Source organism: Lepidochelys kempii, chromosome 2 (genome assembly GCF_965140285.1).
Source record: "Lepidochelys kempii isolate rLepKem1 chromosome 2, rLepKem1.hap1, whole genome shotgun sequence".
Classification (NCBI taxonomy): domain Eukaryota; kingdom Metazoa; phylum Chordata; order Testudines; family Cheloniidae; genus Lepidochelys; species Lepidochelys kempii.
This window is the reverse complement of record NC_136381.1, coordinates 95,100,078-95,113,709: the sequence shown is the minus strand read 5'-3', so window position 1 is coordinate 95,113,709 and position 13,632 is coordinate 95,100,078. Positions and strand designations below refer to the sequence as shown.

At 36.2% G+C, this 13,632-nt stretch overlaps 1 long non-coding RNA gene across 3 annotated transcripts in view; it reads right to left on the bottom strand.

Annotated features, from left to right (window-relative positions):
- Nucleotides 1-2,790: 2,790 nt before the first annotated feature.
- LOC144930208 (uncharacterized) overlaps nucleotides 2,791-13,632 on the bottom strand; it is a 140,508-nt gene continuing 129,666 nt past the window's right edge. For all 3 annotated transcript variants that reach the window (XR_013635316.1, XR_013635318.1, XR_013635319.1), the window contains exon 5: nucleotides 2,791-3,050. This is a non-coding gene — a long non-coding RNA (uncharacterized LOC144930208). The remainder of the gene's footprint in view (nucleotides 3,051-13,632) is intronic.

Here is a 13,632-nt window from a genome sequence, read left to right as displayed (position 1 = left end):
GATGATTGTGAGTTGGTTGGAGGGCTAAGCCATGGAGGAGAGGTGCTGCAGCTCCTAAGCAGCGGGAGAGGGACAATAGTGTGAGTTATTGAGGCAATGAGCTGAGTGACCACCAGATGGGGAATGGACAATGGCAAGCTAATTCCCCAGATGAGGCACCACCAAATGGTGAGTGGCATGTGCTCATTACAGGACCCATCCCAGCACAGAAGAAATGTGGCTGCTTTTTTTTTTTTTTAATGTTCCTCTCTCTCCCTGTGGCATTTCCATCCATGGAGAAGTTGTGAGCAAAGTATGGCATCATGCCAAATTTCATATTGAGGCCTCTAGCTGTGTGATGAGGGATTACAAGGGAGGTTATTGTGAGTGAGGGAGTCAATAGCTTGTACACTGAATGGGAGCAGGGTGGGGGAGATAGTATGAACGTCTGAGAAGACCTAGCACTGTGGATTCAGGAATGTAGTGAGTGCAAAGCTGAACCCCAATCCAACTGCGAATAGTGGCAGTGCAGGGATAGGGGAGTCTATGGACTAGAGGCCATTTTGTGAAGTAGAGGTGCAGCATGTTACAGAAAATACACACACTGTGCTCTCTCTCAGAGACATTTTTCTTTTGTTGTTTCCCTTATTCCAAAGTAAAAGTTATTCAGACTGAAAACATTACCATTTTTACACACAAAAAAAATAGTAACAGTGGGGTGGGACTAGTATCCCTCATTCCAGGAAAGCTCTTCTTAGGACTCAAGCAACATTCAAGTTCTAAGATGATTCAGTTTAGGTCCTGATTTAAAGCTAATTGAAGTAAATGGAGAGATTCACGTTGACTTTGGATCCTGTCCTTAATGAATAAGTATCCCACAGTGAGTTCCCACGGAGTCAAAAAAGTGGAGCACAAGAGTCTCTCATAAAAAATAACATAAATCTGGAGAAGTGAGCAATAACGATACACTGTTATTTAAAAGTAACATCTTTAACTGTAGCTATTATTTTGGAATGATTTACACACACAGTGTATGAGAGTAAGGTTAAAAAAAAAACATTCCCAGTAATGGAAGTAAAATGTTGACTGAACTTCTGATGTGCTCAAAGTAGTTAAATTGCAAGTGATTTACTGTTTATTAATATTGATATCCCATATTTATATAATAACTTTTATCTGCAGGGGTCCAAAAGCAGCAGATAACTATCGGTCTGATCCAAAGGCCACAGAAGTCAAAAGAAATTTCCACTGACATCAACTCAGGCCTTAAATACATATAGCTCCACTGAAACACAGCCATCTCTAGCATAAAGGGAAAGAACCAATTGATACAACACACTTCACAACACTATGAGGAGGGAAAAGTGTCATGGCATATTTAGAGTCTACCCAAAGCCAACAGAAAATTTCATGTATAGTTTAAAAAAAACCCCAAAACCTAAAATGAGTATTATGATTCCCCCAGACAAAATCTACCATTGAAAGGTGAAGGGATGAACCAGGGAACCTGGTAGAATGGGAACACAATTTTTCAATAGTTTTTTTTTTTTTTTTAACTTTAAATATGATGTATGTCACAGCTCCAGCTACCAATAGTAGAACAAAAAAATTACAGTAATGAATAGATAGATGAACAAAGACTGAATTGGCATGAACAGCCTCTCAAGATTAGAAATTCTCATGCCTTTGGGGAGCATGTGGAGAAGCTTAGGCCGAGATCCTCAAATCATTGGGAGTTTGGTGCCTAAATAACTTTTGAGGATCTGTGCCTTAGACTTATTTTGATTTAGGCAGTTTTTTGGGGAGATTTGGTACATTTCTTTTGAGATGAACGCTGAAACAGAGAACCTAGTCTCTCTTCTTTGTATATACAGTAGATTAGATGTACAGCACATGAAGCATAACAGGTTTGACTGTTGGCAGGAAGAAAAAGCAAGACATGTTAAATTAAAATATGCATCACACCAGGAGCCAACAATGAATGAAGAGTTAAACCTAGAAATTTCATGCCACAGTAAATGTTAAGTAAATGTTAGTTCCAGAGAGAGGGGCCTACATGGCATATAAATCTGTGCATTTCCACAGTGAAATGCAGAAGACTAATAGCAGGTATGAAAAACAAGATGTGCTAATTGCCGTCATTTACAAATTAGTACAATGAACCACTTGGGTTGTGACGTGAATTTCATTTATTCATTTTCAGTTCTGGTTTGGGAAACTGGAGAGCTGAGAATTTGACTGATGTATTTGAATGTGGAATATTTGATAGCACTGGAATATGAGCAAGGCTTCTGAGGAAGTCTTAGTGTCCCTCCTGCGATGGTGTGGTGTGCTTCTTCCCTTATGCCAACAGAAAGCTGCCAGTGGAATAGCAACAATACTGAAGAATTTTAAGGCCCTAGATGCCCAGATTAGAATGTGCCTGATTGTTTGGATTTTGTTAGAATGAGCATATTCCGAAAACCAGAAAGAACTTGACAAGAGAGACAAATTAGATCATATTATTATTCATTCAAACCCTCATGTATTGGGTGAGGCAGGATGGGGGGAGGCATGTGAGAGGGGGAGGAGAGGAAACTGTTCACATACATAACTGCCACAGATAAAAGTGGTTTCAAACTCTTAAATAGTTTACTAATTTAAAAACAAACAATTCTACTGCCACAGTCTATGAATCCAGAGCTGGGAGGTATTATATTAATTTAGATGGAATATCCAACACTAAATTTTGTTAAACAAGGTTTGAGGTTTGGTATACAGAGACTTCAGTCTGCTTAGTACCATTGCACAAACACCATTTTTAAAATTTATTTTGAACTGAGATAGAGAAAAGGAGAAAAAAGTTAAAACATTTCAAATGTAAATTATTAAATAAGGCTCTCATGTTAACAACATCTCTTGTTCCCTTTCCCATTAGCTGGAGAGAGATCTTTAGAAAGGTGGGCGGGGAGGGAGGGAAGGAAAGGAGGGGAACCTTGTTTGACAGTCTCTTAGATGGTATTTAAGATGGGGAAAAGAGAAGATGGGTTGAAACTGTTGAGGCTGTTGTTACTGAAGTCTGATCCCATTTCCTGGAAGATAAAACAAGACAAATGACACAAGAACAGCAAAGAAAGAAAATGCAATTTCTGTCTCTGGTATTGATTTTCACTTGCAGCCTCAAATCTGGAGAAACACAGTAACAGCACATGGTCTTGTCTGCCACTGTGGGAACTGGCATGCTTGTCCCAGCATCCGGCTGTTCAGAGCATGGCTTTTAGTTGCCTCTTCGGTCACAGGCTCAGAGCAGTGTTTCAGAAATATGCAGTCGTGGCTAGCTAAGCCAAACCTTCCTTACACAAATGGAAAAAGGAGAGTGACAGGAAAGAAAAGAAATAAGGTGGGGAAGGAAAGAACACACAAAGGTGTGTGTGTGTGGGTATGTGTGTGTCGAGGTGACAAAGTCTCACATCCCAGGTGGTATTCGGGCTATTGCCTACACCAAAGGAGGTGGCAATGTCATTTGGATTCCTTTCTCTGGCCTGATCTCATCTGGACATTTCCACGATTAGGATGAAGAAGGTCTAGGGTCCCTGCGGCTGTGGGGGTGGAACCCATGATATTGAACTCTGCTTCTTCCCCTTCTTTTAGTCAGCCAGTAGCCTTCATTTATTTCTGTATTTCCCCCAAAGTCTCTCCTGCCCACTCAAGAGCCCAAAAAAGGGTGTGCTGAGTTGACTAGCCCATCCTCTTGTTATTTTGTCCACCAATTAGGACTAATTTCCAAGACACCAATTTTGGCTTACTGATTTTTTTAATTCCACACTGTTCTTGTTTGCCAGGTATGGTTTTAAGACGGTCCTTGAATTATATTAGTAGGCCTTTTTCTTTGTATTAATTTCGTTTTTTTGTCTTGCTTCGGCACATTTTTCCCATTAATATTTGTTGTTATAGGTAATTGTGACATTTTGTGAACTTTCTCTTTTTACAGTAGAGCTCACAATTAGGGTAAATTTAAACTGTGGATATATTTTAAGGTTTGCAATTTTTTATTTTAAAATTGAGATATGCAAATTTTATTTGGTTAGATAGTACAAAAAATACAATTAAACTATGTAAGGATTAAGAAAGCTAAGAAATTACAACTTTTTTTTTGTAGCTAAAACAAAACTCAAAACTGATGTTCTATGTTTGTAAGATTTTTAAAAACATGCCAGCTTTTATTTTGCTGTATTCCCAGAATGGGTACAGATAGGGGAGAAAAAAACCTTTTCCCTTTTTTATTGCTTATACTTTCAAAGTTATGCCTTTACACAAACTGTGGAAATTCTGTGTGTAAGTGATGAAACTTGGAGAAAAAAACTTTAATGCTCACAGCTTTTTTTTTTATTATTTTAACCCAAGTATGTTGCCTTTTTTAAAAAGAAGCAACAAGATGTTTTCTTGGAACCACGTTTGCATTCATGAGTCATTTGCAACACCCAAATGCAGTAAAAAAAAATCAAGCATTTTTAATCTATGACATACCTGGCCCACCTGTTTCACTACCAACATTGGAAGGCTGACCTGGCCATTGTGGCAACTTAGCCCATTATGGGTATCTAACCTGCCACTCTAGCACAGAACAAAAACAAAAATTTACAATAAAAACAAAATGGGAAAAAATTCAAAAACAGATCATAACATTTTAAAAAAACCTAAACAGCAAGGGGAAAAATGGCTAATCATAAAACAATTACAAAAAATTTGGTCCTGTAACAGCCCTTGGTCTAGGTGGTTTGAAATTTAATTCACAGCCAGTGCAGAAGCAGCCCTAAATTAACAAGTAGCATTTTATTAACAAGAGGGTTACCCATGACATTATTTTTGTAAGTCTGCTTTAACAACTTAAACATTAACAAATTAAAGCATTTTAATTTTACCACTTTTGTTTTTTTTAAATTAGCACCAATTATAGAAATCACAAATCTTAAAATAACGGAGAAAACCAAGCATTTGTTAAATTATTAAAAATAATCAGTTGCTATAAAACAATTGTTAACACTGTCTTATTAAAACAAGAAGATAAACAGCTTGCTTTCCATGTTTCCAAATTACTTTTTAATACTTGTGTTCCTCTCCCCCCACCCCCAATCCCCTGTTTTAAGGCTGATCTTTTTCTTTTTCAACATGTTGATTTGACAATAGAAGTTGTTATACTTAATTCCTTTTGGCAAATACCTTTTGTGCCTTCTTTAAAATTTTCTTTGTAAAAGTCAAATTTTTTGCAACTTTTTAATACCATTTGCAATGTACTCACAGTTTTCTTTAATTTATAAATTTTCTTCAATACAGTGTTTAACTTTTGTATTGGAGCAATACAATATTTTTATACTTTAATTTTTTAATGATCGTACATTAAACCCTTGTTTTTTAAACCAATCTTAAAACAACTGCTTATTTGCCGAAGTGCCAGCTTCTGAGTATGAGCTCAAACCTTTCATCTAACATTTCTGGTATCCCTGAGTAGGTTTAATTTTTAAAAAAAATTCAAGTTCTGTTACCAAAACAAATTCTAAATTTGTTGCTGTGGTATTGACTGGGAAATCTTCCATAAAAGCTAATGTATCAACTTTCATTTTATGCACAATCTCAAGCTATGTAAAAATAAATAAATAAATAAATGTCTTCTTGGTTTGTCTTCCTACTGGACATGATAGTGAGTTTCCAAATGCAAAAGATAAACACATCAAACACTTTAAATTAATTAAAGCAATACATTAACTGATCCAAAAGCATAAATTAAACATTTATTTAAAGATAAAGGATATATGATTAATGAGCAAAACTGTGTATAATAATGAAGTTAATACACTGGCCAAAGGTGTACCAAATAAAGTGCCAGACAGATTTGCATCACTTAACTAGAAACTCCCTGTAAAATCCCAAGTAACAGTACTGAACCAAGGTCAGACCAACAAGGACAAGCTCCGTCTGCTAATAGAGTGACTGCTTCTACATCTGCAAATTTCAGTCAGTCAGTCAAAGATGGGAGTAACCTTTATTAAAAATAATCCCAAACAAAATATAGTCCAAGCCCAGTTAAATAATCCACAGGTATGTAAACTTTATCATCAGGTCCAAAATATTGTTTAATATTCCATCATAAAAAATGTAAAACAAAACCCAAAACTGCAACAATGCTTAATTTAAAACTCAGACTTAACATAAAGGGGAAAAACATTGGCTGGCCTTTAAAAACAAAGGTAACTAACACTATACATTAGTGGTTCCAATGTCTTATTTAAAAAACAAAAAACATGTTGCAACACTACCATAATAAGGTAATAGATACAAAAAATCCCAGTCTTAAAGCCATATATAAAGCCTTAAAATAACTTGCTTACTGGCCAAATTTCTATCAGAATGTGCAACGGTATGTATGGAAAGGCCTGTGTTATGTGTCAAAAATTCCAGCTTCCAAAATCTAAATTTAGGGCTCCGTTCCAGCAAAAAAAGGGCTGCCCGTCTTAAACAGATCTACAGGTAAATTAAATTAAACCTGTTCCAACACTTAAACAAAAAACCCTAAAAATATTTACAAACTGTAACGTGTCTTTTCACCAAATGGGTGAAGAGCTTTGCAGGTCCCAATGGCACTGCTGTCACAACAGCATTTCTTCTGGTGAATAATGTTTTTACCAGGTGGGAATTACCCCTTGAGGACTGAGTCTGACAGAGACTCTGGTTTCATCCCTAAATTAATTGTTTCAAGTGTACAAACTACTTGGAATTAAAAGGAAGCTGCACATTGACTATCACCCCAAGTCCTCAGAGTTGTTTAAAAACACCAATAAAACAATTACCACCATGTCGTATAAAAACCTCCAAAATAATCCAAAGCTGGAACATAAAGGTAATTTAAATTTTATTGGCCATATGTTCTACACCTAGCCAGACAACTTGTTACATCCCCTTTACACTTAAAACTAGAAATCCATGGTACTGGTAACACATCTTTTGTTCCAGGATTTAGCAAAAAAGTAATCTGGCCCTTTCCTTAACCCCCAAACAGTAGACAAAATAATTAAAATGCTTACAAAAAAACCCTTTTCCTTTGTACAGCAAAATATTAAAAAGTGTGTTCAAAAAAGTCATATTAGTATAAGAAAATTAACCCTAACAAAATCAAGTAAAACGGCATTTTTTAAAATAGTTCAAATAAAAGATAAAGGTGGGAAGTTCAAAGCTAGTTAAAACGGTCCATTTAAAATTACCAAAAACAAAAATCAAAATAAAAAAAAAATAAATTGTAACCTACCGAATGAAAATGATCAAACTTAAATGGGTTCATCTCAATAACAATATATTTTTAAAAATAAAAAAATAACAGAAAATGCAAAAGCAGACTATAATTTTTTGGTCCCCTCAAGCCACTTCTAATTTTGCAATTAAATACAAATGTTTGCTCTCATCTATATATGCCAATTCCAAATTATCAGCAGAAATACAAAAACTGTAATTTCAAAACTGAATTCTAACTTTGTGCAAATAAAAATACAAAAAAATCCAATCACTCACACTAAAGTTCTAACAACGAGGAGTACTTGTGGCTCCTTTGAGACTAACAAATTTATTTGGGCATAAGCTTGCATGGGCTAAAACCTACTTCATCAGATGCATGAGTGGAAAATACAGTAGGCAGATATATATGCACAATACATGAAAAGATGGGAGTTGCCTTACCAAGGGGTGGGGGGTCAGGAACAGTATCCCTGATAATGTCATGGCAAAGCTGGTGGCTAAACTTTGTGACTTTGTCCTCACCCACAACTATTTCAGATTTGGGGACAATTTATACCTTCAAGTCAGCGGCATTGCTATGGGCAACCCCATGGCCCCACAGTATGCCAACATTTTTATGGCTGATTTAGAACAATGCTTCCTCAGCTCTCGTCCCCTAACTCCCCTACTTCTACTTGTGCTACATTGATGACATCATCATCATTGGGACCCATGGGAAAGAGGCCCTTGAGGAATTCCACCAGGATTTCAACAATTTCCATCCCACCATCCACCTCAGCCTGTACCAGACCACACAAGAGATCCAGTTCCTGGACACTACAGTGCAAATAAGCGATGGTCTGATAAACACCACCCTATACCAGAAACCTACTGACCGCTGTACTTACCTACATGCCTCCAGCTTTCATCCAGACCACATCACATGATCCATTGTCTACAGCCAAGCTCTACAATACAACCGCATTTGCTCCAATCCCTCAGACAGAGACAAACACCTACAGGATCTCTCTCAAGTATTCTTAGAACTAGAATACCCACGTGGTGAAGTGAAGAAACAGAGTGACAGAGCCAGAAGGGTACCCAGAAGTCACCTACTACAGGACAGGCCTAACAAAGAAAATAACAGAACGCCACTAGCTGTCACCTTCAGCCCCCAACTAAAACCTCTCCAGCGCATCATCAAGGATCTACAACCTATTCTGAAGGACGATCCCTCACTCTCACAGACCTTGGGAGACAGGCCAGTCCTCTCTTACAAACAGCCCCTGAACCTGAAGCAAATACTCACCAGCAACCGCACACCACACAACAAAAACACTAACTCAGGAACCTATCCCAGCAACAAAGCCCATTACCAGCTCTGTCCACAGGCATCCGATGAAGTGAGCTGTAGCTCACGAAAGCTTATGCTCAAATAAATCTGTTAGTCTCTAAGGTGCCACAAGTCCTCCTTTTCTTTTTGTGAATACAGACTAACATGGCTGCTACTCTGAAATCTGTCCACATATCTATTCAAGGGACACCATCATATGACTTAACCACATCAGCCACACCATCAGGGGCTCATTCAATAAATAATTCATTTGTTAAAAATTCAGCAAATTTATTGTGTAACCGTAGATCTCCAACAATCATTTAAAAATATTGTGTACATTTGGCTAAATGTCTTTTAAAAAGTGTGTGGTGGGGGGTAATAACTTTAGTCATGTTTAGAAAATAGCTAGATAGCACCACTCTAAAAAAAGTGCATAAAAATAAAGCAATAGCAAAAAAAGTAATATTTCCTGGCCATATAAGTTGTGTTTGTTTACAGTCCCAAAAAGGTCTCTACTATTTTTTTTTAAATAAAAAAAGATTTTTACATTCCCTAGGATCAAACCAATAACAGTCAAAATGCAACTTTTTAATATTATTAAAAAACAAAAGTTACTGATCAGTTCTAACTTGAAAACTTTGCTGGGTTCAAAACATTCCCATGCAGTAATTTTTTTATAAACTCTAATCAAATTAAATCTGTAAATCTTTTTATTACTGAAAATATCTGCAGTTGTTTTAACTGTTTTTTTTTTTTAGTAATTTAATGTGCAAGTCAAGATGCAACCAAACACAGCTAAAAGTATTACCACCAGCAATCCTACACGTTCAGTGCCTCCAGTACCTCCAAATTCCAAAGCTCTAATTCAGGAGTTCTCAAAAATCATTGCACCGCGACCCCTTCTGACAACAAAAAATGCTACATGATCCCAGGAGGGAGGACCAAAGCCTGAGCCCACCCGAGCTCCACCAGGTTGCAGGGCCAAAGCTGAAGCTCAAGTTCTTCATCCGCAGGTGAGGGGGCCTGTAACCTGAGCCCTGCTACACAGGGCTGAAGCCCTAGGGCTTCAGCCCCAGGAGTGGGGCTCAGGCTTCAGCACCGGGGCCCCAGTAAGTTAATCACTAGCTCTGGTGACCCCATTAAAATGGGGTCACGACCCATTTTGGAGTCCCCACCCACAGTTTGAGAACCGCTGCTCTAATTCATCCCCGTAGCTGTGGTTTATCCAAGGTGCATAGCTTCCCCAAAAATCCAATAACCAAAACACCTCCTTTCTTTTAACCTTTTTCAAAAATTTCTAAATCCTAGGTTTAAGTGCCATAAATTGTTTTAAATCTATCTATCTATCTATCTATCTATTAAAACCACTTCTGACCAGAAGTGTCCACCCATAATTGTCACAAGAATAAATATCCTAGGAAATCAGTAAATGCAGGGTGGGAAAAAGCAGGCCCCAAGGTCCTCAAAGTCCAAATTTCTGACATATTCCTGAAATAATGGCACCCATCAAAAAGGTATTTCATAAATTGGGGTGGGGAGGAAGGAAGGGGATGCAAAACAACCTAGCTCTAAAGGTGGTAGCCTGGTTTAAACAAATCTAAAAATACAAGTATCCAAAGAAAATGGTTTAACCTGTAAAATGTAAGAAGTGTTCTATTTTACTTATGTTTTCCTGAACAATTAATGTCAAAATATACCATCCCAATGTATGTGAAATGAAAGTACCTATCATTGGCTATGTTTGATGCAACACATCCAAATTTAATTTACTTTATTTTATTTAATTGTATAAAATGCAAGTAGTTATACCAATAAAATTTGAATTTGTTTTGGCATTATTTTAGATATTAATGTGTAATAAATATCAAGTCAAAATGTTTTTTTGTTTAGTCTTGTAATTGTAATTCGTTCATTAATATCCAATCATAGATGGAATTGTTAGAATCAGATTTTCAGAGTCAACAATTGTAAATTCAAAACCAAATATATATTTTTATTACATATTAATATATATATTTCTCACAAATTCTCTTCAACAAGCAATTAAAATGTTCCCCTTTAAAGCAAACATTTCTGAAACTGTACTCATTCACTGCATTACTGACAATAGGCAAAACCAAACAGGGCAAAAACACCACAGAAATAAATTCGTTTAAAAACTTGGGCAAATTTTCCAAACACTTCTTCCGCCCTTAATATAATCCTAGCTCCAACTGGCAGAAAACAAAACTAGAGAGACAAATTTAGGCCATATGTACCATGGGCCAATAATATGAGGTAAAGCTTCTTTTGGGAAAGATTTGGAGATAGTGATGGTAATTACTGCTGCAGAATTGCTAGTCCCAAAAATGTACTATTAGAAAATGAACCCGTAAAAGCTCAGGACTGTAATGTGTAGTGAAGGCCATGAGGCTATATGGTATATAAACACTGAGTAAATCATGATTTATTATATTGCGAAAGTCAAGAACAATATTGATCCAAACCAGTGTAGAACAAGGTAATCTGGGGAAGAGTCATGTTAAATTATATTAGTATTGTATCTCCAGTAGCTAAATATTGTTATCCTCATATCCAAAACTTTGTTGGTAGTCTTCAAATTAATAAACTACAACTTGCATAGTCAAATAAATGGAAACATATTAAAATTACCTGTATAGTTAATTTCACTTTTAAGATAGAATTGTTTAGTCACAATAAAATATTTTGAATCAGATCTTCCTTATAAAGTCTTCTGTAATACCTGTCAATCTGTCTTTAAAAAACAACAGCAGCAGCAACAACAAAAATAAAACAAATACACCCACCTGGAAGGTATGTGATATTAGATTGGCAAACAAACGTTAACAAAGTGAATTGTAACTCAGCCTGGAAGTACAATATTAAGAAGGCATTGGCCAGAACTTGGGAAAAGCCAAGAAACTATATATTTTTTTCTGACTTTTAGAAGAGCTCTATTCTTTAACCACATTAACCTGAAATACCAAAAAGACTCTGGGTTTAATTTCTTCTGAACTTCAACCATCTTCCTAGATTTATTGAAATTCTTCCTCTCAGGCTCATTATAGATGAAAGAAACATTTTCTTGCCTTTTCTTCAAACAGTTTTCAGAAATCCAAATGATATTTACAGGAGTATGCATTAATATTAACTTTTTGATCACTGCTGAAATTACAGCATGGTATTTATTTTAATTTTTTACTGTGCCATCAATAAGACTTTCACAGGAGAAATATTGTTATTGGCAAGGTAAATGAATTACTCTGAAAACTATTTCTGTTCAAAAGGTTTAATCAGATTACAGGCTTCCTTTTTGGGTACAAAATAAAGGATGATCTCTATAAATGTATTCACTAAAACCATAAATATTAACCTCTGACTTTTAAATTAAACTTCACATATGCCATTCTTCCCAAGAAACCCTGACTGTTTCTATTTATTGGATATGAGCTTTCTTTTAACATATTTTTAATGGAAGAGAAAAACAGCTTTAGAATAATCATAGTGCAGGAATTTTGCACTTCTAAAGGATCTTTTCATTTTAGGCTTTGAAAGCAGTTTTGAAACATTAAGAGTGGGGTTTTCAAAACCACTCAGTGCTGGCCTAATTCAGCTCCCAGTTAAGTCAATGGTAAAACTCCTAATGACTTAAATAAGAATGGAGTTAGACCAGTGCTGAGTGGTTTTGAAAATCCCACCTAAATTAAGACTCTAAGGAGCCTTATGAAATGGATGTTAGACCCATTTTACTGATGGGTAAACTAAAACATAGAGAAATTATGATTTGCCACACAGCCAGTCCATGGCATCACCAGCAAGAAACCAGCCGCATTGACTTCAAGTTCTCTTCTTGAAGCTCCAAAGAGCATTGATACTTTTTATCTGAAATACTATAGCAGGGAATATCCATAGGCCCAAAACAGATTAGGACCCATTGTTCATATTTTATGGGGAGATTTTCAAAAGTACAAAAGGGAGTCAGGCATCCAATTTCTATTAACTTTCCCTGGGAATTGGGTACCTAATTGCTCACACTCTGTCAAGACAGAAACAGGAGGGCAAGACAAATAGAAATGGAGGAGCATGAGAGGATGAGGATGATGAGGTAACAGTGAACCAAGCCAGTGCTGCACAATAATCAATAGTTATTACTCACTACCAGCAAATGTTTTTTAACAAGACAAGGAAAATTCAGAGAGGGGCATACACTAAAAGGGTTGCAGCGCTCACCATAGAGAATGTATGACTACCCATGAAGATTTTGTAAGCAGGCAACCTGACCCACTTGCTGTTCAACAAGTATTAGGTATTTTTCCATACCATCCTTCTGTGGCTGTAATTTTGGGGCTGTGATTGGATAGACACAAGGGAACCACATTCTGTAAGCTTAATAGTACTTTCAGTACTATATTAGCTCTTGATATTTTAAGTTTGTTCAGCAGAGAAGGAAGTGAGAGAAGTCCTTAACTTTGAAACAACATCACTATTACTTTTTTTTTTCAGGTCTTCAAACAATGAAATATTGAAAGTGAAGTGTGTTTAAGGATTGGTTGTTCTGTATTCTAAATTTAACATCTATCAGTCTTCAAGTTCAAAGGTTGAAAATGACCTCGGACCAATCTGCTCTGGTGAGGGAAAAAGGTCCCTCACTTCAATTAGAAATTATCACTCTCAGGATTTTGACTGAAAATTTTGCCACTGAAAAATGGAATTTCATTGAAGGTTAATTTTTTTTCATGGGAAAATTACATTTTTTGACTTTTTTTCAATGGGAAATTTTGAAACAAACATTTTCATTCAGCTTGTTTCTCCTTTCTTCCCCTCTCCCCACAACACACTTTTTGTTTTTTCACTTTACTTTTTCTCCTCTAATGCTACAAAGCTTCTCTATCTTTGAAAAGGTTAGAATGGAAAAAGGAAACTGTAAATCACTTAATTGCAAAGTTAAGTAATAACTGATATGAGTGAAAGTGTAAGCACTTACGTGAGGAACTGATCAGAGTGGCATAGTTGCAATCTAGTCCTTATTTAAAAGATGTGGGCAAAACATAATTTTAATTAATAAAAACCCTAAC